Below are 26,999 nucleotides of genomic sequence, written 5' to 3'. Positions count from 1 at the left end.
ATTAATTACGTTTTCCCAACAAGATCTTTGGTCTAAATTTTAATTAGCTATTATGCTCGCCCTGAGGATAAAGTTAGGATAAAGTTTTAAAAACGAAAGTTTAAATTTGGTTATAAGCCTCATCTGTCTCATTCCCCGAACCGACAGTCTCTCTCGTTTTTCAAAACCTTCTGGCCTTTAAGATATGACCTTGAAAAAATTTCATAGTAAGTCTTCTGAGCGATGTCACACATAAACAGCACAGTATGTCATCTGAGCGATGTCACACATAAATGCACAGTAATTCTTCGAGCGATGTCACACATAAACAGCACAGTAAGTCATCTGAGCGATGTCACACATAAACAGCACAGTAAGTCTTCTGAACGATGTCACACACAAACAGCGCAGTAAGTCTTCTGAGCGATGTCACACACAGACAGCACAGTAAGTCTTCTGAGCGATGTCACACACAAACAGCGCAGTAAGTCTTCTGAGCGATGTCACACATAAACAAGCGTTTTAACAATACAAGCCGTATGTTCATAATTGACATATAAACCACAAAAAACACTAAGAAAAGTAGGAGTCATGTATTTACTGAAAAATATTTTGACTGACAGGTCAGCACACAGTGGGATCGATTGTCTACCCCGCTTGGTACAGCAATTCCACCCGACTTGTTCTCGTTTCAGTCGGGCTAGCTGCGTGCGCATGAATTTGATATACATTCGGGACATGTCGAATAGCTAGATCGAAACATCACGGCACATTCTAATATACCGAACACGTTTTGTTTTTCTGTTGAGTTTAACGTTGCCCCGACAAAATTTAGGTCAAATAGCGACTTTGCAGTTTTAATGAAAGAGGAATATCTCAGATGCATCTCGGCATTATCTCATCACAGGCAGACATCCGGGATAGAAAATACCGACCTTCCGTAAAACCATCTGGATGGCTTTCTCACATGAAGAATTCGACACCCTGGGGGAGCTTGTACAGATCACGTGACTGGTATTATCCGGTGCTTATCAATCAAGACCCCCCCCCCCCTCCTCTCTCTTCCCATATCGGACAAAATTCTAAACAGACGGCTTAAATATTGGTATATAAAAAAAAAAAAGAAAAACAGGTAAAGGTAAAATATCAAACAGAAAACGAGCAATTGACGTGAAAGATCATCTGCCACCAGGTGGGGCTTTTTACGTGCACTCACAAGTGTAATATCGGGAAAAAAAAATGATACATACATTCTGAAAATAAACAGTTTGATCTATAACTGAGCAAAATTTAATACTATTCCGTTAAATGTCTACATTCCGCTCCTAAGGTGTGGATCGACCTAAAGACATTTCCCGGAGATGTTATTGTTGCCGATTTGATACTTACTGATTCAACTTTAAATTAATGAAAATCTTCTAGAAGGTAAAAACCGATTTATATCTAATGGAAAAAAACAATATTATAGAAAAACGAGATGCCCATTTGCAAGTAAGAAGATATGTATAAGAAACCACAATGAAAAATAAAGGTTATCAGAAATAAGAAAAAGAAAAACATTTGTTAAAATATTACATCTACAGATTTAGATTTAATGACTGACAGTTTTCTTTTTTCTTTTCTTTCTTTTGTAAAAATCACAAGTATTTTCTCTAGATAACTCATTTAATTCTATAAGACTTGTCTTCCATTCTTATCCTTCCCTAAATTATAATATTCACTGTATGACTATAATATCAATGTATATGTTTACTATCTGAGAATAAATCTGTTTAAAACTAGATAACCCAGAAACTAAATGTGTCTGTAGGACACAGGGTGTGCCCCCCCCCCCACCCTGGGAAATAAATAAGAGGCAATAATTAAAATGTTTGCAGTCTTAATGGGGAATAGCCTCAACAAACATTTTATAAAAAGGATTCGTTATTCTAGGGCCATACACGTTTTGAGCTATGAGCATCACAAAACAAAAAAAATCCACTATTTGGCTATCTCAAGGGGTATAACTCTGTAATTAGCACTAAGAAATTTTCCAAGAAGAATGCCAAGTGTCAAGGTCACATCATGATAAAGATTCAAGCAAGGGTTTTGTGAATTTAACATCAAATTTTTTGAGCTGGTATAAATTAGGTAAAAATGTGCATTTTTAAAAATTTCAGGGGGCCCCAACTTTAAAAATAGAGGTAGAGCCAGCCAAAAAAAATAAAAGATGGGGCAAGTTTATTTCATGATTAAGACTTATGCAAGTTTTCAACCATTTATATTAAATGCTTTTGAGCTATTGTGTCACAAGGTGAAAATGTGCATTTTTTGACTATTTCAAAAGGCCATAACTCTGAAAAAGAGGGCGGACACAAATGAAAAATATAAGGTGCTCAAATTAATCATGATCAAGACCTATGCAAGGTTTAAGAATCTATATTAAATACTTTTTAGCTAGGCCTGACTATCAAGTTCAGGGCCAAAACTCTAAAAATAGAGGGGGGGGGGGGGGGGGTGCGGGGAAGGGGGAGCCAGACGAAAAAAAAGGAGGGCGCAAGTTCATACATGATAAAGGCTCATGCAAAGGTTTCATCAATTTATATCAAATACTTTTTGAGCTAGCGCGTCACGAACTACGGACAGACGGACGTCCTCACGGACAATACCAAATATATATACCCACCACCACTCATGGGGGGCACAAAAAGCAATTCTTACCGAATTTTTATGTTTTTGTGTTTATGAACGTCGAATTTTAAAAAAGTTATGATCTAAACATTTGTTTTGTGTTAACTTTGTATATATACAAGAATTTTTTCTCTGAAATATTTTTTTCTTTAAATTTTCTTTTGTTTTTTAGTACTATATATACAATTGGAAGTATAATATAATATTACTGTGGTAAAACTAAAAAAATTTTAATATATTTAAATTTTTTACGAACAGATTTCATAGTTTTGCTTAAGTTCTTCGTTTCATATTGAATGGTTCATAGGGGGCTACATTTATTTCCCGTCATATCTTTAAAACAGGGGGTGAGGACATAATAATAATAATCTGTAATGTGTTTACGAATCGGATAGAAATATCCGTCCCGAGGGCACCTGCGCATTGGGCGGTAATGAGGCTTGCCGATCGTATACATGTTAGCATTTTATTCTGGCAGATTATTTTTCTTGAATACCGAATTTAACAAGGAACAGGTAGAAATTTTTACGAGCACTCTTTCTTAATGAAGAGAAATTTGACCCAAAACGCGGGAAATTAACGTCCGAAGCAGAAGTGACGTCATGATGTTTTGCGTACGCACAATAACAAAGTTCCACTGTAGTTTTATCATTTGTAGCGTAACGTTTTGTTTCTACGGTAAACTAACGTATCATGGTCAGCTTTTAACGAGAATTTGCAAGAATTCTCTCCCTTCATTGCTGACGTGTGAATGCAATTCTCTTCAAACTGGGATTGCCTCCCTTAATAGCTAAAGTGCATTCATGACCTAAGTCAATAATTTCTTTGTTATGGATTTGCATTGATTTAATATTTGCTTTAATAACCGTAATAAAACGGAAAATAAGTCGGGATGTTACTCCCCATAGACAGCAACAAATATGTAGCCAGTTTTTGATATAAATCAGTTTTATAGATTCATATAGAAGTTTATTCATGTAAAGATATAAACGTTTCTGTAAAAAATCCACAACATTATGTTTGCTTCGATATTGCGAAATTCGTTTGTCATGTAACAGAAAATGAAAACATTTAAAATAAATTTCTTTTCTTTAAACTTTTTGAAATCCCCCAAACATTAAAATCGCTGCCACACTATAAATCAAAATGGGTACGACGTTCACGACTCATCTAATAAAACCGTCACTTTCGAACGTGACGTTGTAATATTAGCGCGACGTTTTGTTAATTAAGTAGTATTGCGAATTTGTAAATATCAAAAGGGGCCCGGGTTTTTTAGATATTATAGTTTAATAAACTTTTAACATTTTTATAAATACAATGCTTGATTCTCATTCAAAACATATGGTCCCTTTAGTGATACTATTTTTTAGCTCCGAGTGATGAAAAAGGGTTTAAGCCCTTTTCTGAACCAATTATGACTCCGCTTCCTTGAAAAACCAGTACTAACGCTTACCCTTTATACAATAATAATAAAAATAGCCCCTAAAACGAATTTACATTATTATTGAAACATGCGAGGTTTTACTTGATAGCATGATGTACATGTCGCCAGATATACAACCATATGTAACAACAAACCAGAAGGGGATTTTTGCATTCCCATTTCGAGCTTTTTTTAAAAACGTTTATTTTATTCATCATGTTTAGTAAACGTCTTGATTTAATATATGAAAAACGAATGGAAAAAACCCTAACGGAAGCCATACCACATAATCAGTGTTTTTTCTTCTCGCTGTAAACATATAGTTTTTGTATGTACATAGTTTTTTTCTTCATGCCTTCGACACTGTTCAAATTTCATTCATTGGTTGATACATAATGAAAAAATTCTATGCCAAACTGCTGAACAGGAACGGACGACAGGTGTCTTGACGCAACCGCAACTTTGCCATAAAATTACAGTTTTGAACTGCGAGCGAAAACGAAAATTCGGTGCCCTAACATATAGTGAAAACGTAAACAAATACGCTTTCAAAAATAGTATGTTATCATGATTAGTTTTGAATTATAATGAATTTAAAACATATATTTAATGGACTCTTACTAAATGTCACCCATAATAAAAATTTACTTACTTACTTACTTACTAAAGTAAAATTTGTGGCTTTACGTATGAAGATTGCATACATTCATTTTATTTAAAAGTATTATTCCAAATACATGCAGAAATGGAAGCAGTTTTAAACCATACATGTATAAAAAATTATGCTACAAAGCACAAAACAAAGACAAAAATACACAGGTAGGGTAAATAAGTTCTCATATTTTGACCCTACCTAAACAAGATATATTTTTTTTCTATTGCAACTTTGTCGTTAACTAGGATTACCTAAAACGGGAAAGGAAATGATAAAATACCACAAAGCCCTGCATTGCATACCAAGTAACTCTAAAACACTGTAATAAACTTCGCGTCAAACTTAATTCGGTAATGTTATGATAAAAAGACGCTGAATTTGATTTTGCAGTTGTGAAAATATGCCCGTGTTTACTGGCTCATATTAAGCTTTTATGGAAGTTTTATGGAAGCTTCTCCCTAATTAATTTTTTTCTGAATAAGATCGGGACTATGAAAGTGAATAGATTAAGGGTTTATGTTGTTGTTTTGCGCTCAAGTAAATGTCCAGACGGTGACAGTGTGTTCCTGTGGTACTAAAAGTGAACCTCGGGGTATCTGTATTGGCATCTGTGCTCTAGAACCCTGTTCAGCGTGGTCGTTTGACCCTACGCCTCGGGCAAACGGTGACTCTTTCTGTTTCCCTTCCTTTCAAGCATTTCCTCAACCCGATTCACAAATTGCTGTCTGTTCGAAGATGTTCATAAGAAAGCGAATTGACCACTCCCCCAATGAGTTTTAGCCTAATTTTAAAAGATGGTCGTTAAACATGTTATATTAAATTAAGCGTTAATAGTATATCAAAGAACCAAGTTAAAAAAAGTAAACGTTTTGCTCATTTCGAAGTTTTTTGATGATCAAAAATATAAGTTAATTAAAAGCTTATCTTTGACGTTTACCATCAACCAATTATTATTATATTTGGTTACGATCTTTTGTTTCTCGTTACTACTTAGTCTGGTTCCCGTCCCAGGTTTTTTCTTTCTTATTTTTTCTTATTAACATATATCAGTTTTCTTCATTTAGAGGAAGTAACTAAGAATTTTTTTTCTACATTGATAGTTTTATTGTCACTGGCTCCAAACAGCCATCAACAAAACTGTGCATTTTAGAGTCTTAAAATTTCTAATAAAATGTGTCCTGTATTTATTGAAAAATTAGCCATGCAGCCATGGAGCCAGGCTAGTTATTACTGGGAAAGTATTCTACAACTTAGGCCTATAGACCTTAGAGGAAAATGCTGGATCCATCCGTAGCGATGAATGCTGGATCTGTCCGTAGTGGAGGATGCTGGATCTGTCCGTCCGTAGCGGTGAATGCTGGATCTGTCCGTAGCGGTGGATGCTGGATCTGTCCGAAGCGGTGAATGCTGGATCTGTCGAAGCGGTGGATGCTGGATCTGTCCGTAGCGGAGGATGCTGGATCTGCCCGTAGCGGAGGATACTGGATCTGCCCGTAGCGGAGGAAAGCTGGATCTGTCCGTAGCGGAGGATACTGGATCTGTCCGTAGCGGAGGATACTGGATCTGTCCGTAGCGGAGGATACTGGATCTGTCCATAGCGGAGGATGCTGATTACCACCCATGTATTTATTGTATTTGGTAACAATCTTATGTTTCTGGTTATTACCTAAGCTGGCAGCATGGAAAGTATTCAACGATTTTACTCTTATATTTTAATTTATTTTCCTTGAATGTCATGGGAAAAAAACAACAACAAAAACGGCGCCATTTCTCTCTTAAATTTTAAACCCTTTATTGTAGCTGTATGCTTTTGATTGCATTTGGCATAATGTATTTGACGTGATAATCCGGTCAAAAAATTTTCAAAAACTAAGAGGCAAATCTATAGCGGATGTGAAAAACAAAATGTCAAAATAAAACATAATAAAAACACTTAAACAAGGGATCTTGTTCAACGGGTTACAAATAAAATGTTGTTATTTCAAAACGTTTTGGATTATGGTTTCGGTAAGCACACTTCTAAACTACTAATTTCTCTGTCTATCTCGTTTTCGTCGGTACTGTTCATCCGGGCTTATTGATCAGACCCATGTAACACAGAAAAAAATACTTTTGGTTTATTTATTATTAGTTTTCTCTACCATGAATAGCGCCTTGGTGCTGGAGCCTCGGTATGTGTAAAAATTGAACATGACGAGAAAGTTGGTTACTTATTCCTTATTCCTTTTTCGAATAAGGAATAAGTAACTAAGTACTTTTTGTTACTTATTCCTTATTCAAATGCGAAGAAGGGAACAAACACATTAAATACCAGATAAGTTCTCATCTCCTACAAAAACGTGTTCTGAACACATCTCATATCTATTCGCCAAGCAATGATAAAAGTCGAATAAGGAATAAGTAACTGGATTCATTTTTGTTACTTATTCCTTATTCAAACGCGAATAAGTAACACAAAAATTTAAAACCATATAAAGTCTCATCTCGTTCACCAATTCTTCAATATGAATTTTAAATTTTTCAAATATAAGACCTAAAAAACCGTTTGTGAACACATACCATATCTTTTCGCCGAGAACTAATATACGTCGAATAAGAAATAAGTAACTGGATTCATTTTGTTACTTATTCCTTATTCAAACGCGAATAAGTAACAACAAATTAACAACAAAAAAAAGTCCATTGCGTTCTCTATTTTTTCGACATGATTTAATTACTCACTATAGACCTAAAAACGTGTTCTGAAAAACATGCCCTGTCTTTTTTCACCTAGAAGTATTATAACCGAAAAGGAATAAGTAACTAGTTTTCTATTGTTACTTAAATTTCCCTTTTTCAAACGCGAATAAGTAACAGAGAAATAAACACCAGATTAAGTCTCATCACGTTCACCATTTTTTTTTAATATGTTTTAGTAACACACTTTCAACCTACAAAACGTGTTCCGAACACATGACATTTTCTTTCATCAGAAAATTTCAGAAGTCGAATAATTAGAACTGGAAAAAGTAAAAGATGAATGAACCTAAGATAACACCTCATCTCGTTCATCATTTCTTCAACTTGATTTTATTACTCACTATAACACCTACAAAACGTGTTCTGAACACATGTCATATCGTTTTCGCCGAGAACTGATATACTTCGAATAAGGAATAAGTAACTGGATTCATTTTGTTACTTATTCCTTATTCGAAAAAGGAATAAGGAATAAGTAACCAACTTTCTCGTCATCAAATGAACTGTACCACATACTGGTATAGGCTATAAACATTTTAAAACCGTCTGCGCTATATATATGTCATTTTTTAATCATTGTGCAACTAACAACCACTTTTATCAAAATTTGATATATATTTGATACACAACGAGTAATTGTGTGTATGTTTGGGAAAAGAATTCTTATTTTTTTTGTTGTGTTAGAAAATTATTAAAATATTTTTTCTGCCTACCATTTTAAAGTTTATTCCCCCCTCATTTATACTCTAATCATGATTTAAATGTAACTTTAATGTAGTGGCCGGCAAAACTCAAACAGAAGCGTACGTAAAACTCATTCATTATCTGCTAAACTGCCATTCCTTATTCAACGAGTTTTCCTTTTCGAAGTTCGATATTTATAAGTAAAGAAGAGTTAATTCGGGTAGGGTGTAGGCTGAACTTTGAAAACATAAACGTGAAAGTAATGGATCATTTTGTTTGTTTGATTTGAGTTAAAAAGCCGTTTTCCAGCAGGATTTCAGTCAGTAACGGCGGGCAGTTAACCTAAAACCCTTTTCCTGGAGTCTGTACCATACAAACCTGTTCTCCACAAGTAACTGCCAAACTCCCCACATAAATCAGAGGTGGAGGGACTAAAAGGTATCAGACACAATGTCCCTTTTTCAAATAGTCACAGAGAACATACGCCCCGCCCGAGGATCGAACTCGCGACCCCAAAATCTGTAGACCAACTCTCTTACCTAATTGAGCTAAGCGGGTGAGCTAGTGATGATTCAGGTGATACCGTATAAACATACACATGTTTATGTCATCAACATAATATCAATTGTTACTTGTCACCTTTTTATCATCATGTTAATGGTGAACAAAGTTGCTTGGCATAACGTTTGGTATATGTTTTGGGCAACTTTCATAGCTACATTGATGTTACTTTGTCGTTCCGGCGGAGGAAAACCATTCCATCCATATGTTCACATTGAAAAATGTTACGCTGATGATATTAACAGGTCAAGGTTGTGTAAACGAGTTTCCTTATCATAATTTTCCATATTTCAAATTTCTGGTGTCGGATGGAACAAGCCTCTGATCTGAAATATGTTTTGCCTCCATTCAATATCTCAAGCAGGCAGTAAACAATAAACTTATAGTTTGTGGTAACAAAGTTGAATATTAATCTAATTTTTCTGGATGGAAAACAATAGAAATAACTAACATGCAAAGTACAAATGCTTTAAGTCAGCAAATGAAACGTTCTTTAACATGTGTGTTATACGATGTAGGGTTGAATAACATACCATAGGTTATACAAACTCACCGTCATATTCATGAGACGCCAAATCCCATACAGAAACTAAGGACAATTGATTGTTCGTACAGTATATATCATACAAAAAATTAAATCGTTTATGATTTCACTCAAGGACAGTTATAAACAAGGCTCAGTGTGCCAAAAATTTCGTTACACGCAATTTTAATAGGTATTACAGTTTTATCTGATAAACTACCTAGACATAGTTCAGTTTCAAGTAATTGAATATTTACGGTCCGAAATTTCACGTAGTCGACGTGCACGGCGGAATGATCGTCAATAAATGTGCAAAATAGATAAACTATTTACATTTCATCAAAATCTCCTTTTTAGCAATAAAATACTGAAATAAACGTTCTATATCGGTCCCAAATGGAGCGGTTTCGGGCCACAGAGTGGCCCTCTGGCAAACTTTGGACATAGTCGCCCCACGGCATCAAAAGTGGCCTCTGGCAGTCGTAGGGTTAAAATCTGAGAATTATTTCATAATCGAGCTTTCCCACAAAACACTTGTATGAATAATAGTTTTCCTCGCGAAAAACGAAACTTTTGTGATGATATTATGTATTCCCATTTTTGACTGGATTTTTCTTGTCCATATAACGGTACTTTTGTTTAACTTTCATGCCTAGATGTCTTCTCTTTAAAACATGTTAAGTTGAAAACTAAGTAATACTGTATTTGACAGGCAATGGGGAAGAAAAAACCCGAGGAATTGACAAATTAAAAAAAACAATACCATGTACTATAACACGCACACAATGTTTTGTTAACTGGTCGTGATCAAGATTTTCTAATAGAATCAAAGACAGAAAGATCTATTGTATTATGATCAAGTTGATGATTTTTTTCTGATCAGCATAGGTGTATGAGTGTATCATAGAGATCCTAATCATTTTTGTTAAACCATTAGCTCTGATCATCCTGTCTCCTTATTTATAGTGGTAAGTTACTTGATATACATTAATCAACTTTGCCATGCAGATAATGTGTATTACATACGGTACTATCAATTTACCATTGAAATCAAAATTGATCGTGAAATTAAAGTCTTTAGCTGTATAGGTGGCGGTTTTTTCATTCATGCTTTCCCACGAACAAAACCGTGACAAAAATGTAGGTCGTACTAAGAGAGAATCCTACCGTGCTTAGTTGCAAACTCATGAAAAGGCGTGCCAATGTTTTTAAGCTTGAATTCATTTCTAAAAATAGGCATTGATATTGCGCGTCTGTTTAATTTCACCCTGTCTTTGTACATCAAAGAAAATATGCAGTGTCTTTTGTTTAAAGCCCTGCTCCCGTCTACCTTTTAACCTTTTAACTGAAAAGCATGAAAAACCCGGACTACTGAACAGTGACAGCTTGTTAAAATAGAGTCATTTATATAAAAATTCATAGAAATATTTGTGGTTTTGCGGTGCTGAGGTGTGGATCGGGCCGTTAACGGTTACCTATTGTCATTTCATGGGTTGCATACACACAAAAGAATGTGAACAGCCGGGAAGCAGGGCTTTAAAAAATTGTACACATCCTCTTCCCCCTCTTTCCAGCTTTTAGTGAGCGCATACTTGCAAATTACACTATTGCATTTTTTGTTGGATTTTACGTCGCACAGTCCACACGATAGGTCACATGGCGACTTTCCGGCTTAATGGTGGAGGAAGACCCAGGTACCCCTCCGTGCATTATTTCTCACAGAAGGGCACCTGGGTAGATCCACCGACCTTCCGTAATGGCTTCATCACATGTGAAGAAATTCAACGCACCGATGAGGGTCGAGTGAGGCCTCGAAACCACTCGATGTGGTGGTAAACAGATTTGAAGTCAGCGACCTTAACCACTCGGCCACTATGTAATTAAAAAATATGTTTGAAGTGGTTTTTGGCCTGTCGTCGAATTTTCAATATTTGAATGTTATTTAGCTTTCAGTCTGAACCTATGTAATTTATGTTGATTCGTATTGTTTCTAATAAACAGTTGAGGGAAATATCAAAGCTCTGTCTTTCTGTTCTTTGTTTTTGAATAGTTAGCAATATGAACGTTATTAATGTATTTTCAAAATGGGACTGTATGAGCCGCGCCATGGCAAAACAAAACATAGTGGGTTTGCGACCAGCATGGAGGTGTTCGCTTTTCAAACCCTATTGCTATTAGAGAAACTGATAGCGAGACAGCATGGATTGTGACCAGACTGCGCGCGGATGTGTGCTTCACTGATTTATTGTGAAGTAATAATTACGTATTTGCACTTTTAGCTGAAACATCGGTCGATACTGTTTTATACAATGTATTGTGTAACTCTTTATATTTAGAAAAATGTGTACGGCATCCATCACTATATGCAATGACACGGCCTTTCAGGTCATGTCATTGTTACTGGCAGTATGCAGTTACAATATGCATTCCTTACTTTGAATCGGCCTTTTTGTTGCTAATGTCTTCAACGTTTTCAAAAAATAAATAGATCTCTCGTTTTGGTTATTTTTCGTTCAGGTATACATGTACACAGAAACATTTAAAGCCCGGGTCAAAAGATACCTTTTATGCAATTTATGCTTACAAACGATGCGTAAATAAAGATGAGAAGAAACTACTCTACAATTAGTGAGTTAACTCCGTCCATGACTATAGTTTGTGGTTCATAATTTTAAATCCACAAATATACACTATGTATTGTTAATTAATTTGAATTGAATGCTGCGCACATTTATATCCCTTATAATGCGCTATTTGGCCTATTTTGGTTTATATTCAGTCAAAAGGTTTAGTTCAACGATAAAGAATCGGAGCACGCGACAACAAAATTCCTATGCCAATCAGCGATCTCTACGAACAGAGAATTGCAGTAAACTCACAAAAATGGATTTGGCACTGTTCAATCAAGTTTGTCTAATTTCATATCAATAAATCATGGTTTTAAGGCGAATATTCTTGTTCAATTTGTTTATCATTATTAAATTTCATTGTTTCAAGGGCGACCTTGAGCGGTTGTTTACCGGATAGAATTGAGTATAGCCGGATCCACTCAGCTCGGTACGCTCTATATGGGTCTACTTGATTTGCATTCGCGCTGGCGTATCGGGGTCGCACGGTCATCATGACCGGCTTACACCTGATATGATGAGTGAATCGAGCATTCCGGTTAAACAAAAATGGCGGCTACTGCTGTGACCAGCTGTCTGTAATTACTGAGTACGTGCATTCTTATCTTTTTTAAAGTATTTAAAGTTATTTGTTATCAACTTTTTTTTTAATTTATAATAATAATTACTAATTACTTCAAAATTACTTATGAGGAGGTTTCAGCCCATATTTGTCTACACCTGCCGCTATCTCACCGCAATTCTGTGTGAACCGGCGCAATCGGCGTTCTCCGGCGGCGCAATCGAGAGAGAAATAAAGTGGCTGCGCCGGTTCGGAAGTTGAAATCGGCGTAAAAACTGTGTATGCCGCTTTGTAAACAAGCCACAATTTTTATACCGGAGTGGAGGTGAAGTTTTACGGTATTGTTTACAGCTCTTGTTTGCATCAGCAAACGGAATGTAATGTTTTTTCATTCAAATTGTACTATTTGTTCATTAATTCTATAATATGTTTGTTCTCTACGATTTTTCGTTGACATTGATGTCGTACCTTCTCATCTCGCATTTGTTTTGCGGTCCTCCAAATTAGGAGGGGTGGTGTGAAATACAGACCCGAAAACGCCGCCCAGATTCTTTATAGTACATTATCTTTTTCCGCCAGCTGTAACGTAATTAAAAAAATACGGGTTGTGACCCCTGCGCGTTGACCCCTAAACTATTGACCAATCCCATAGAGTCTAGGACGACTTTCGTTTAGAAGTCTGGCATGTCTACTTGTATTTTCTTTTACTTCCGGAAATGAGCTAAAAGTCGACGAGAGTGATGTCATTTTCATACCATGTATCAACGATGACTATGTTAGAATAGTTATTTATACATAATACTGTTATGTATTTGCATGTAACACACTGAGTGTTTTAAATAAAAACGTCTTAATATCAATCTTAATACACAGCAGCAAACAAAGAAAAATGAATAAGATTACAAATATCTTCACAATAAAAATTAATACATTCAAGTTTGGGTTTAAATTTATTAATATTCCACGCGACATCAGAATACTCAGGAAAAGACGGTAATAAAACACAAAATTTTAAAATTGATACTGTATACATGTCAAGAGACTTGGGGCAAGAAGAAATTTTATAATGTTCTCATTTTTTGAGATTGTTTCCAGCCTTTTCTCTGGATACTATGTGACAGTAATACCGTCGTTTTGTAAATACAACTTTTTCTTAAAATGCTAGTGATGGCTTTACCTTATTAAACGGGAACACCAGGAATGTAGGATCTGAATTTCTCTTTTAAGTACTACTTTTATTAGTAGTTAATTAATTTACGCATTACACAGTCATTCACTTACAGTAGAGAGTCATTTTATACATTTTACCACACATGCAAAAGAAAAAAAAAACACCCTATATAATACTGGAATCACAGAAAAAAACTGTTAATCGTTCAGTGCCTCCCAAAGGTGAACGGTCTTTTTTATGCCATGCAAATCTAGGAAATAATTCTGAAAAATATTCTGTTTCGTTGGGCATTTTATTCATAGCTTTGTTACATCAATATATAATATTGAATGACACTAATAAAATCTTCGGGCGTGTTCGTTTGTTTACTTAATTTACATATTCTTAAAATGTGGGGGGGGGGGGGGGTGCCCCCGCGCCATGGGAACACCAAAAACTAGTGGCTTTGTGACCAGTATGGATCAAAAAAGCCAGCGCATCCGCGCAGTCTGCAAGGTCAGGGTCTAGCAGGTTCGCTTTCAAAGCATTTTTACAATTAGAAAACCGTAAGCGAACAGCATGGATCCTGACCTGACTGCGCGGATGTGCAAAGACCAAACTTAATTGGTGGTTTTTTTCATTGGGTGGCTCAAAATTTAATTTTTTCTTTCCTAATACAATATATTAAGTAAGTCGATGGACACGGTTAGGGAAAGTAGAAAGTTTTCTGACTTTCTCACTCGTGAATAAGGTTTTCGAAGTCACTTCAGATCATTTTTTTTTTCAAAATTCTATAAATGTAATTTATCGAAAATTACTTTTATTCTTACATGCTTTCATAACATAGTTACACGAATTTGATAAATGTTTCTCTTGTAAAATTTATTTTTGGAGAGATTGTCAGTTTTCAAAGATTTGTCGGGGATAGGCAATTACAATCCCTCGGCAGTTGTTATTACAGAAAAAAACATGCGTCATCCTGTCATTATAACCACCGACAAAATGAAAGCATTGTTGTTATTTTTGCTGTCGAACTCAATGACTGTTCAAATACTGACAAACTGAACACACAATATATCATAAAATGGAATAAAAATAACAGTAGTTATAATAAGACAAACATTCATTGGACATGATAGTTTAAGAAACGTCACGCTAAAATAAAATTGGCAAAATGAGTGTATCTTGTTCAGAGTTACTTCTCTTGCATGTAGTAGCTAAGGTAATAGACACGTTGATGACATTCGGGCACTTGCCGTTCGAGTCCGTATTCTCGAATGCTATTTCGGCTTCATTCGGCTGCCACGTAGTTTATATTACGAGCCAACCATCAGCTGGAATGGTGAAACTTATTCCACTCGTGCACGTATCGCGGAGAAGGCAAAGGGCATCGACAGATGGTAGAACGCCAAGTAACTGTCGGTTTGTCCTGACTTATCCGGAGGGAGGATGGGCCCTATAAGGGACTGTTTGGTACACAGAGCTACGTACTTGGCTGACGAGCTTGCTGTTCAGACGGCCTGCAGATACAGACGGCAGGCAGAGAAGCCCCAAGCTGCTCAATCCACGCTCAACGTGGGGGGAGAGAGCGGGGAGGGGCACAAAACCCAAGCGGAGGAGGCGCGGCGGAGGATTCCAGCGACAGCGGCTTGCAGCACTTACCGCAATTTTTAGGGCGCCTTCGAGCAACCAGTCCTCGTTAGGGTCTCTGTCGTTTAGGTCTCATTGGCCGTAACAGTGATTCACTTTTGGCATCAAAATTATTTTTCTTTGGCATATACTCTTACGGAAATTGCGTCGTAGAGGTAAATTATCACCATTTTGGGTGCAAAACTTATCTGTAACGGCATGATGGGGACTTGTCGGGGCAGGGGTCTATACGCTACTTAGCTAAAATGCTATTACTGTGCCCTACGGCGGATGGACCTCTTATTTAACATAAATAAATGAACTGAGCGGAATGGTGCAAATCTCTTACGGAAAATACGTCTAACTTTACGGAATTTACGAGTGTCAGTACGGATTCAATACCTAAACTATTTTGCCAGTAACTTGAATTTGTCCGTAACAAGATAGAGGCCATATCTTGACATTGGATACCTTCAGCAAAAGTTTGTATTCTCGTTGGATATATCACGTGACAGGAGAGTTTCAAGAACACATTTTCTTTGTTCAATCTGAATACTGTTCAGTTCATCCTAATTCTTTAATATTAGAAAAAATCAGTACGCAAACATAATATTGCCTTTCTTTGTGCTGTCTTTTGTCATGATTCCCTCTCGTTTTTTCCTGAAGTCGAAAGTGGTTGTATGGTAAGGAAGAGGATTCCTTGCCCCATTGAAAGATTTCGCTGTAGATATCAGCTGGTTTTTGGAAAGCGGTTTGTCACAATCTTAACGAGGGGCCAAAAGGGCCCTATTATCGCTCACCTGTTGATCATTGCACTTAAGGACAAGAAGATCAAACTAGAGAGGCCACAAGGTATATTTGACATAATTACTAGTTTTCGAAGGCATTGTGACCCAGTTTTTGTTACTATGACTTAGGGATTCATCAAGAACTTTTTCACCTAATTTTCATGAAGATCTCATGAAAAATATGGCCTCAGCATGGGTCACAAGGTTTTTCTATTTTTTAGATCTTACTGACCTATTTGTGACGCACGTGACCCGTTTCGAACTTGGACCTAGATAACTCATCATGGTGACATTTTCACCAATTTTCTTGAAGTTCCATTGAAAATATGGCCTCTAGAGAGGTCACAAGGGTTTTTCTATGTTTAGACCTTGTGACCCTAGTTTTTGGACCGGCAGTGACCCGGTTTCAAGCTTGACTAGATTAAATTTTCGATTTTTGTTCCCACAGATGACATTTCAGACAACTTTCATACAGATTCCATGAAAATATGGCCTTAGAGTGGTCCACAAGGGTTTTTTCTATTATTTTTGACTACCTATGACTAGTTTTTGATCGCATGTGACCAGTTACAACTTGACCTAGATATTCATCAAGATTAAACATTTTGACCAATTTTAATGCAGATCATGAAAAATATAGCCTTACAGAGGTCATAAGGTTTTACTATTATTTGACCTACTAACCTAGTTTTTTAACGCACATGACCTAGTTCGAACCTTGACATGATATCATCAAATGAACATTCTTGACAATTTTTTATGCTGAATCCATGAAAAAAATGTCCTCTAGAAAGGTGATAGGTTTTCGTATTATTTGACCTATGACCTACTTTTAGACCGAACATAACCAGTTCAAACTTGACCTTAGATATCATCCAGGAGAACATTCTGACCATATTTCATGAAGATCTTTTGAAAAATATGGCCTCTTGGGAGATCACAAGGATTCAATTTTTAGACCTACTGACCTAGTTTTGGACCACAGTTGATCAGTTCTAAAATTTGACCTAGATATCACCAAATGAACATTCTGGCCATTTTCTACAGATCTCATTAAAAAAAAAGGCCTCTACAGCGGTTCTCGCTAGGTTTTTCTATTCATTTGACCTACAAACCTAGTTTTGGGAATGCGACATGATCCTGTTTCGATATTAACCTAGCATTGATATCATCAAGATGAATCATTCTGACACAATTTTCTCATGAGGATTTTGTGAAAAATATGGGCCTCTAAGAGAGGTTCACAAGGTTTTTCTATTATTTGACCTACTGACTAGTTTCTGACCAACAGTTTATATAGGTATCAACATGTGACCTAGATAGCATAAGATTAAACATTCTGACTAATTTTCATGCAGATCCCACTGAAAAATACGACCTCTAAGAGGTTCACAAGGTTTTTCTTTTATTTGACCTGCTGACCTAGTTTTGGAACGGGACATAAACCAGTTTCAAACTTATTGGACTAGAATATCATCAAGATAATACATTCTGACCAATTTTGATTAAGTTCTTGTGTAAAAATTGGCCTCTAGAAAGGTCACAAGGGTTTTCTATTTTTAGACCTACTGACCTAGTTTTTGACCGAACGTGATCATTTTTACAACTTGACCTAGATATCATCAAGATGAACATTTTGACCAATTTCTATAAGATCCCATGTCTCTAGGTGGTCACAAGCAAATGGTTTACGCACGGGACCGCACGGACGCACGCACGGTCGGACGGACGACGGGGACGCTTGCGCGATCTCAAAAGCTCACCTTGTCCACTTTGGGACAGGTGAGCCCTAAAAATGTTTTGTTAAGCACACTCTCATCCGTAGATTAAAACTCATCTGCATGTGAATATAATTAGGTCTAATTATTATAATGAAAGATACTGACAAAAAAGAAGGAACTGATGTAGACAAATTGATGCCATAAAACGAACTTTTTAACGAAATTTTAATCATGTCTTTTAACTTTAACGTCTTAATTCCTCAAGCAATTCGGTTGTTATATCATTTCGTTTTTTTTCTTGGCGACGAACATCCTTTGGATGTGATTCGGAATAATATAAAGATGCCATGATTGTCAGAAATACACGTTAATTTGTGCGGGATTACTCGCAACCAAAAAAATATATTACATTTTTTTAAAGGGGAGAGGAAGGGGATTTTCGTGTGGGGGTGGGTTGGTTGAGAAAGAGGATAACGGTTGGCAGGGAGGAATGAGACTAAACCAGACAATTAAAAAAAATAACTAAAAAGTAAATAAATCAAAAATGCCCTCTCGCACCTGAAAATACTGTAAGAGGGACACATAGGACTTCCTCTGTCATTGAAGCTGGATAGTTTGCCTTTTGGACTTTAAATGGTAAACCTCCAACATTAAGAAATAGAACCCATTGACTGGGGATCAATAGAGAATCTTCGTTTTCTTCGTTGTCTTTGTACTGGTATAAAAGAGAGTAACACCGTTTTAGGTTAACTGGTTGCGGTATATAATAAGTGACACGGGGACAGGTTTAAGTCTATCTAGTGCACCCCTTTATATGAACTGGCCTACAAGATCGACGTAGTCACATTAATCGACCTGGGCTCAAATTGCGATTGAATGGCTTTCAGGTTTTCAACCTTTCGGTGGTTAGATTTTGTGGCAAAGGCTTTATTTACATTTACATTTTCCCTTTTACAAAAAATATATTTTTAGCAGCTTTTATGAAATGAAACCGATTGGGCTCGGTGGGCTAGTTTAGCATATACATTTGATAAAGCCACCCGCTTTTTATAGCCGAGGGACGTATTATATTATGACACGGTGTCCGTCCGTCCGTCCGTCCTAGTTAGCAAAGCAATTTCGTGTCCGCTGCTGTAACCTTTGAACACTTGAAGGATTTCGATGAAAACTTGCCACAAATGTTCACCACATCAGACAACATGCAGAGAGCATGTTTTGATGGCTCGCTTCGAGGTCAGGTCAGACTAGGGGTCAAATGTCATATGACTTTGTTTCGGGTCGATCCGTAACTCTTGAAACAGCATGGCGGGTTTAAAAAGAATACACAAATGCTCACGATCACCTTTTTTCGAGTTGAGTGCAGAGCTCATTGTTTTGGGTGGCTCGCTTCATGTTCCGGTACACTTAGGAGTTAAAAGGTCATAGCTTCGGGTGTATATGGCTCCGCATTGCGGTGCTCTTGTTATCTTTGTTATATTGATATCGTGAAGGTATGTTGTCGCAACTGTCTTAAAGAAATGTTATATTTTAAGTAAGGAAAGTATGTATGTATAGGACGCACACTTAAGATGATGTTTTTTTTCGCACTCACGAGCCAATCGAAATAAGATGGACGTGGATAAAAAAAAAAGGAAGTCGGGCTCGAGAAAAGTTTTCGTGGATCGAGATAAGAAATGTCGTGAACTCGTGATAAGAAATTCGTGTCTCAACGGAGTTGTCGCACAATCGAGATTTTGATGTCGTGAACTCGTGATTAGATGTTCGTGCATTCGAAGCACGCCATATGCGGACACAAGCTTTGGGACAGTATGACACGACACACGACAATGCGACACGTCGCGCGACAATTGATGACACATATGTCGCGTCCGTATTGTCGCCCGTCGTTCTTGTGTCGAGGCGTCACACTGTGGAGCATCAACGTTGTGCAACAGGCCCGGATCGTGACCCCAGGTTTGAGTCCCCACTCCCACAGTGGCTGAAAAGTGACCTATACTCATTAAAGGCTGCACTCAATATTCTGAAATAGGATTTTCTCCAATTTAGCTCCCAAAAAAGACCAGAGGTTGTCAACATTTTTTTACTCTCAATTTCAATATTTCCAGGAGGAAATCCCATGAAAACCCGATATGAGAGAGTGCCCTCCATTACCTTAACATTAAGACATAAATGCATCATGAGGACCACCATTTCATACCTTTCATTCAAAATTTTCTAGGGGGAGAGCCCCTGACACATTCCTCCCACCCGCTCGAATGTTACAGGAGTACCCCCTCCCACACATATCAAAATTTTTAACAGAAAAAATGCTCCGAGCCTTAGCATTTCATACATGTATTTCAAAATGTGTCCCCCCTGGGGGAGTGCCCCTAACTCACCCCCCCCCCCCCCACACACACCCTCTAACCAATCCACATACTGAACCCGTACCTACCGCACTCGCCGGTGACGCCTTTGTTCTAAATGGTGTGCTCCCACCTGGGCCTTTTGTGTAATGAAATTCTTCCAGGTCGACGCAATACATTCAATGCAAAATGAGCTAAACATAGAATTACGTAGTCCTGAAATATTTTAGTACTTGGGCGAGTACCGCGTAGTGCTCAAACCTTTAAATTTTAATAACGTCTCATATGTATGGCCACGGGACCGTTGAAAAGCAAACGTGCAGTTCAGAGCTGGTATGTCATTTCAGCCTCATTGCATACTCGTGCATGCAAGCTGCACCCACCCAAGCTTATCTTCTAAGTGGTAAAGACTAGTGAACTTTCTTTTTTTTGCTGTGCGACATTAGCGTTGGTGTTGGACATTAACGGTGGAAAAATTTTTGGAACATTTAACGTAAAAGGTGGTTGCGACATTTAGCGGTGTTGTTCGACATTTAACGTTGCCACCGTTGTCTGTCCATGGTCTTTATCTTTTTAAATAAAGATAATCATTTATTTCTCTCCAATATACGAGAAATATTTCAGTTGTAAAAGAAAAACATGTTAGCACGGTTTACAAAATTTTCTGTATCTGATTTCGGGTGCTTTGTTATTCTGCGGACCACCGGAAAAACATAAAAACATTCCCCGTATTATGCAGGGTTACAAAGACGAATAACTTACAAACGGACGTACCGTCTCGAGGAGTTTTCATACACTATCTACACATGAAACTTTAAACCTACCCTCAACTGAATCTTAGAAAATATATATTTTTTATATGCACCGGATAGATTATCTTTCCGGATTGGTCTGAAAAAAGAGTAGTCTAGTTTTTAACTCTGTTTTAAAGACAGCAAGCTTTTTAGTTGTTGCGAAATGGTTTTGGGCTTTAACAAAGTCATTGCACCTCGTTTTCTAAAAAGTGATGTCAATGATTTGTATAAAATACCATCAGAATGCCTCAGTCCCTCGCTCCCTAAAAAATTATTCCTAAGATCTCAAATCTTTTTGACAAATTCATATGCCAGTAACTCTGATCAGCTCAGGCAGTATGAATTTAGTACAACAATCGCTACATTGCGAGTTATGAGAAAGTGTACACTGCGTTTATTGAAAATTAAAAAGTGAAAACAAAATAAGTTTATATTGCCACTTATTACTTTTTTTTTTGGTTTGCAGCGAATCAGTGCCGCATATTTTAAAACTATACATTATGTATTTGCAAAAATATCTATTTAAATGCCGATTTTTTTTCTCAGGAATATTTGCATTCATGTCATGTTTTGCCATTCCTTATAATCATATCTCACAAAGTTGTCGAGATAGTATGAACCATTTACATTTCCGATATAAGATTCATCGGAAACTTACAGTACAAATATTGTGTTGTTGTATTAAGTCACCCCTGTTACCTCTATCGGGTATATGATATATCTCGATAGAGATAATACAATCCGATAGAGAGATGTACTTGACCTGTTAATTTTTTATGACAAAAACAATAAGTACCAAGGCAAAGATATGCTTTATACCTCCATCACTTATGCTTGTTACATGTTTGCATGATACCGTCCAATCACTATATGTTATGCATACAAAGATATGCATGATACTTCCATCACTATATGCATGTACAAAAGATATGCTGATACGTCCATCACTATATGTATGATTACAAGTTATGCATGAGTTCGTCCATCACTATATGTATGAAACATTGATATGTTGATACCTCCATCACTATATGCATGGTAACAAAGATATGCATGATACCTCCATCACTATATGTATTAATACAAAGTTATGCATGATACGTCATCACTATATGTATGAAACATATGATATACATGATACCTCCAACACTATAATGCATGGAACAATAGATATGCTGATACCTCCATCACTATATGATGATACAAAGTTATGCGTGATACTTAGATGAAACCTTTTCTTTTGGTGGTTTAAAATTTTGTACCGTTTGCTCATGTTGCTTAACTTGTAAATAGAGACTGTAAAACAGTACTTGGAGTGCAACCGCATTTTATAAGTTCCATATCAGAATGCATTTATAATAAAAGGTATTTTGTAGATTTTAATGACAATAGCTCAATATCTTTAAACATAAGTATTGATCACGGAACGATACACGCATGGCTATAGCTATTTTCATCTGTTTTGCTTACTTGGTTTGCTCTTCTTTTCGCAAACCAAACCACTAAACCATAGTCATTACATTTTATCATTCTACAGACAGAGGCTGATCTGTTCATTTAACAAAAAACTACTCTGTAAAATCAAGAGAAAATATCGTGAGTATATTTTCTGCGTCACCATTATTGCTTACGTGACGAAATCATATATTCTATGCTCTTCTCCTACAATGTAGGGTATTATAAAGTGATATGTTTATACCTGGCTGACTCTGCTAATTCAAAATTCTCTATATAAGTAACGCGTTCCTAAAAGCCCATGATCCATACTTCTATAAAAAGGTTATTGCTTTTTTATTCAAATTTTCAAAAAATACTCTGGTCACGAAAATTGTTCAGCTTATGCTAGAATGGTTATAAATGATAAGGAATATACTCACAAGGTTTGTGGTTAACTCAGTCGAGTTCTAATTAAATCCACAATTAACACACTAGTCTTTGTTTATATTAAATGAATGCTGCACACTTTAAACTATCCAATAATGTACAACGTCGGCTTATTGGTATACGAAATATTCAACGAAAAATACTGGAGAGCTCGCGAAGGAAAATTGAACCAATTAGCGACCTCTTGCGTAACAGTTAAATTTGCTTGTTAAACTCATCAAAATTGGTTCTGGCACTGTCAATCAAATTTGTCCCATTTTCATATCAATAATGATTTTAAGTGCGAATCGTCTCGAATAGGAGACATCATGATGTTCATGTGACTATTGCTGACTATGTCAGAATGAGTTTTATAAATATATATTGCTAATGTCTTTTTACATGTAAAAGGAATCATTAACTGTATCTTATATCAAAGCAGCAAACTAAGGGAGAAAAATGAAAGAATCAACTTGTTACATTTTCAGAAATGGTAAAAACCTGATAAATTACTTCCGTATCCTGATAATTTCATCTTATGGATCTGGCCAGTGTTTTCAACAATGGAAAATATTAAAAAGAATGTTCCATTGTTTCCTCAAAATAAGCTATCGAACAGGGATACAATTTAATTTTTCGCCATACAATATCCTTTCAATTAGTAGAATGAAATTAAAAACGACTACTTTTGTTGAAAGCATTATTTCTATCACAGTTAGCTTAGAATTTACGAATATCGTTCAATTTTAAACAGTACGAGGTCGTCTTACATTATCTTCAAACATGCAAAATAACTTCATCTTAGTGCTGCGAAATGTGAACGTATTTTTAGGCCTACAATTGTCAGAAATAATTGGATGAAAAAATTATGAAACAGGCATTTTGTTTACATAGATATATATTTATACTTGACCGTATGTTCGACCCGGCACAAATAAATTTTCGCCAATATTTTTCGGGCGTTTTTCTTAGTTTATGGCAATATTTTTGTATTATGAAAATATTTTTTACAAATCTAAATTTGTTTCATTTGCCGTACGACACGGTGGCCAAAGTAGAAAGTTTATGGACTTCCGCAACTTTACACACGGGTTCAATATCATTTTTATTGGATACATTTTTAAAAAAATTGTATGCAATTTTACGATATTACTATTTTATTATAACATATTTTCGATTATAATGTATTTTCCCTTGCTGAATTCCTTTTTCGAAGCGTTTAGTTATATGATATTTGTCTGATTGAAAATTTTCGGGCTTGGACCCACCAACGAAAAAAAGGAGACGGTTGTTATTTCTAATGTAAACCTGACTGAAAAAAATATAAGCATTAATTTTGCTTTTATGTTGCGGTCCAAACTCAGCTGTAGCTGACTCGTTCAAATATTGATTACACGTATAGAACTAATGCACATTAAACACAACAAATATAAGTTACGTATGACATTAAACAGTTACTGTATAGGTTATAATCGAAAAATTTGTCATGGGACCTAGGTTCAGTTCAAGTAGGTTACCCTAAAACAAAGATGACAAAATTAGTACATCTTGGAGCAGTGTCTTGTGGGACTAGTAGTAGCGCATCTGCGTGATTAAGGTAATTGACACGTTGATGACACTCGGCAATTTTCGTTTGATGCCGTATTTTCGAATGCTATTGAGCATTTTTCGGCTGCTTACGGACAGTACAACGTGTCTAGAGGGACTCTCTTAAGCATAAAAACTTCTCTTTGACACAACATCAAATTTTCCTAAGACTGAAATCTGCTATCGTATTTTCCTCTCCAGAACAACAACCTCTACATAACAGTTCAATATTTGTATCTCCCAAAGGGTGTTGAGGTTACACTGTAGTTTATTCGTAACAAACCAGCCAGTGAAACGCCGAGATCGGAACTATACATTAGTGTACGGAAATAAACATAAAAAATACAAAAATCGATACCCACACGCGTGTATTTAGCGATATGTGATATTGATTGCTATGCTATGTATTTTTCTTTTTGAAATTTTAATTTTAATCATTTCCAGTCCATATATTTTATACTAGACATAAATAATAACAGTTTGTTTGCAATAAACTTTCAAATTTATGAGAATACCGTCGTATCTTCGGTTAGCGAAATATATTTTTGCCTGCTTAATTGGTTGACAAGTTCATGTGAAAGCTTTATTTCACTAATAATTGCTATATGGTCTGTTTGCAAGTGATAGTTTTGGGGACAATGATACAACAAAGATAATTTCTAACATGTTTAACATGCATTGAATAACAAACTTTAAAAATGTGTAGATATTTCATCAGTAATGGTCAATAGCTGATTACAACTTACAGTCTTTGTGAATGAAAAGTCATCTCCTTTATACTGACATATCTCTAAAAAGTGTTTTCAAGTATAGACGTTTGCTGTTTAAGTTAATAATAATGAATCTATTTTGTATGTTCTCATATAATTCTACACTATTCAATACAAACATTTATAAGGCAAGAAGAAATATTGCAGTGAACATATTAACTTAACTGTGTTACTTACGAGTTTTTCGTTCTTCATAGTCTTGCTCTGCCTGTGATCTGAGGTGTTTATCTAGAAAAAAGAATAAAAGAAAAAAATAAATCAGCCGTCTGCAATCAAGGTCTAGAAAAAGATACAGACTCGTAAATAATAATTGATTCATCATGTCTTTTAGAATTATATGCATCATAGGCAAAATACGGGCTTAGGAAATATAGAAAACAATGCCGGCTGCTTCAGTATGCATAAACTGCATACAATAACTAAAAAACACACACATACATAACATTCCTAACCTGTATCAAACTTTTCAATGTTATGTTAAAATAAATATAGTTTAAGTTCTATAACAAAGATTTGAATTTAGATGATTGAAGATGAGAGAGAGAGTTGTAGGTTTCTTTTTTTAACATTAAGGAAGAGAGTATTTGGCGCTTAGAATCGGTGTAGTTTAAGAAAGATGTATCCAGACAATCATTTTGATAACATGAATACCAATCTTATAATTGGGAGTCGTGGGAAAAGTTTTTTTAAGGTGATACCTAATAGTAATGTTTACAAAATGGCATTTGCTTGGTATATTTAATACCCCGCCACAAGTGGTGGGGGGTTATAGGAATGGTCTCCGTCCGTCCGTCCTTCTGTCATTCCGTCCGTCTGTCCGTAACACTTTCGTGTCCGCTCTATATCTCCTAAACCCCTTAGAGGATTTTCATGAAACTTTGGTCAAATGATCACCTCATCAGGACGATGTGCAGAACTCGTGAGTCAGCCTTGTCGGCTCAAGGTCAAGGTCACAACTCAAGGTCAAAGGTTTGAGCCTGCCATTTTGTGTCCGCTCTATATCTCCTAAACCCCTTGAAGGAATTTTATAAAACTTGGGTCAAATGATCACCTCATCAAGACGATGTGCAGAACTCATGAGTCAGTCATGCCGACTCAAGGTCCAGGTCACAACTTAGGGTCAAAGCTTTGAGCCTTCCATTTTGTGTCCGCTCTATATCTCCTAAACACCTTGAAGGATTTTCATCAAACTTGGGTCAAATAATCACCTCATCAAGGCAGTGTGCAGAACTTATGAGTCAGCCATGTCGGCTCAAGGTCAAGATCACAACTGAAGGTCAAAGGTTTGAGCTTTTCATTTCGTGTCTGCTCTATATCTCCTAAACCCCTTGAAGGAATTTTATAAAACTTAGGTCAAATGATTACCTCATCAAAACGATGTGCAGAAAGTATAAGTCAACCATGCCAGCTCAAGGTCAAGGTCACAACTAAGGGTCGAAGGTTTGAGCCTTCCATTTTGTGTCCACTCTGTATCTCCTAAACCCCTTGAAAGATTTTCATCAAACTTGGGTCAAATGATCACCTCATCAAGAACTCATGAGTCAGCCATGTCAACTCAAGCTCAATGTCACAACTGAAGGTCAAAGGTTTCAGCTCTGTATCTCCTAAACCCCTTGAAGGATTTTCATGAATCTTGGGTCAAATGATCACCTCATCAAGACGTTGTGCAGAATTTATGAGTCAGTCAGGACAAATTCACAGCTAAAATCAAAGGTTTACCCTTTCACTATCCATAGCAGTGGCGGGGGATTTAGCTGTCTTTCAGACTGCCTTATCTTAAAGGTGACCGTGTTTCGCACTATATTTTTTGCCATTTTCAACAAGTTTTACCGTGTCGTTTTTTATAAATTTTGTTTGTTTGTTTGTTTTGGGTTTAACGCCGTTTTTCAACAGTATTTCAGTCATGTAACGGCGGGCAGTTAACCT

The 26,999-nt window shown here is 36.3% G+C and overlaps 1 protein-coding gene across 1 annotated transcript in view; it reads right to left on the bottom strand.

Moving 5' to 3' along the window:
* Positions 1 to 25,301, bottom strand: part of LOC123540073 (uncharacterized) — a 417,984-nt gene extending 392,683 nt beyond the window's left edge. The window contains exon 1 of the mRNA XM_053526100.1: positions 25,251 to 25,301. The gene's annotated coding sequence lies outside the window, so the exon portion shown is untranslated. The remainder of the gene's footprint in view (positions 1 to 25,250) is intronic.
* Positions 25,302 to 26,999: the final 1,698 nt, after the last annotated feature.

Source organism: Mercenaria mercenaria, chromosome 16 (assembly GCF_021730395.1).
Source record: "Mercenaria mercenaria strain notata chromosome 16, MADL_Memer_1, whole genome shotgun sequence".
Classification (NCBI taxonomy): Eukaryota; Metazoa; Mollusca; class Bivalvia; order Venerida; family Veneridae; genus Mercenaria; species Mercenaria mercenaria.
This window is presented reverse-complemented; position numbering and strand designations above follow the sequence as displayed.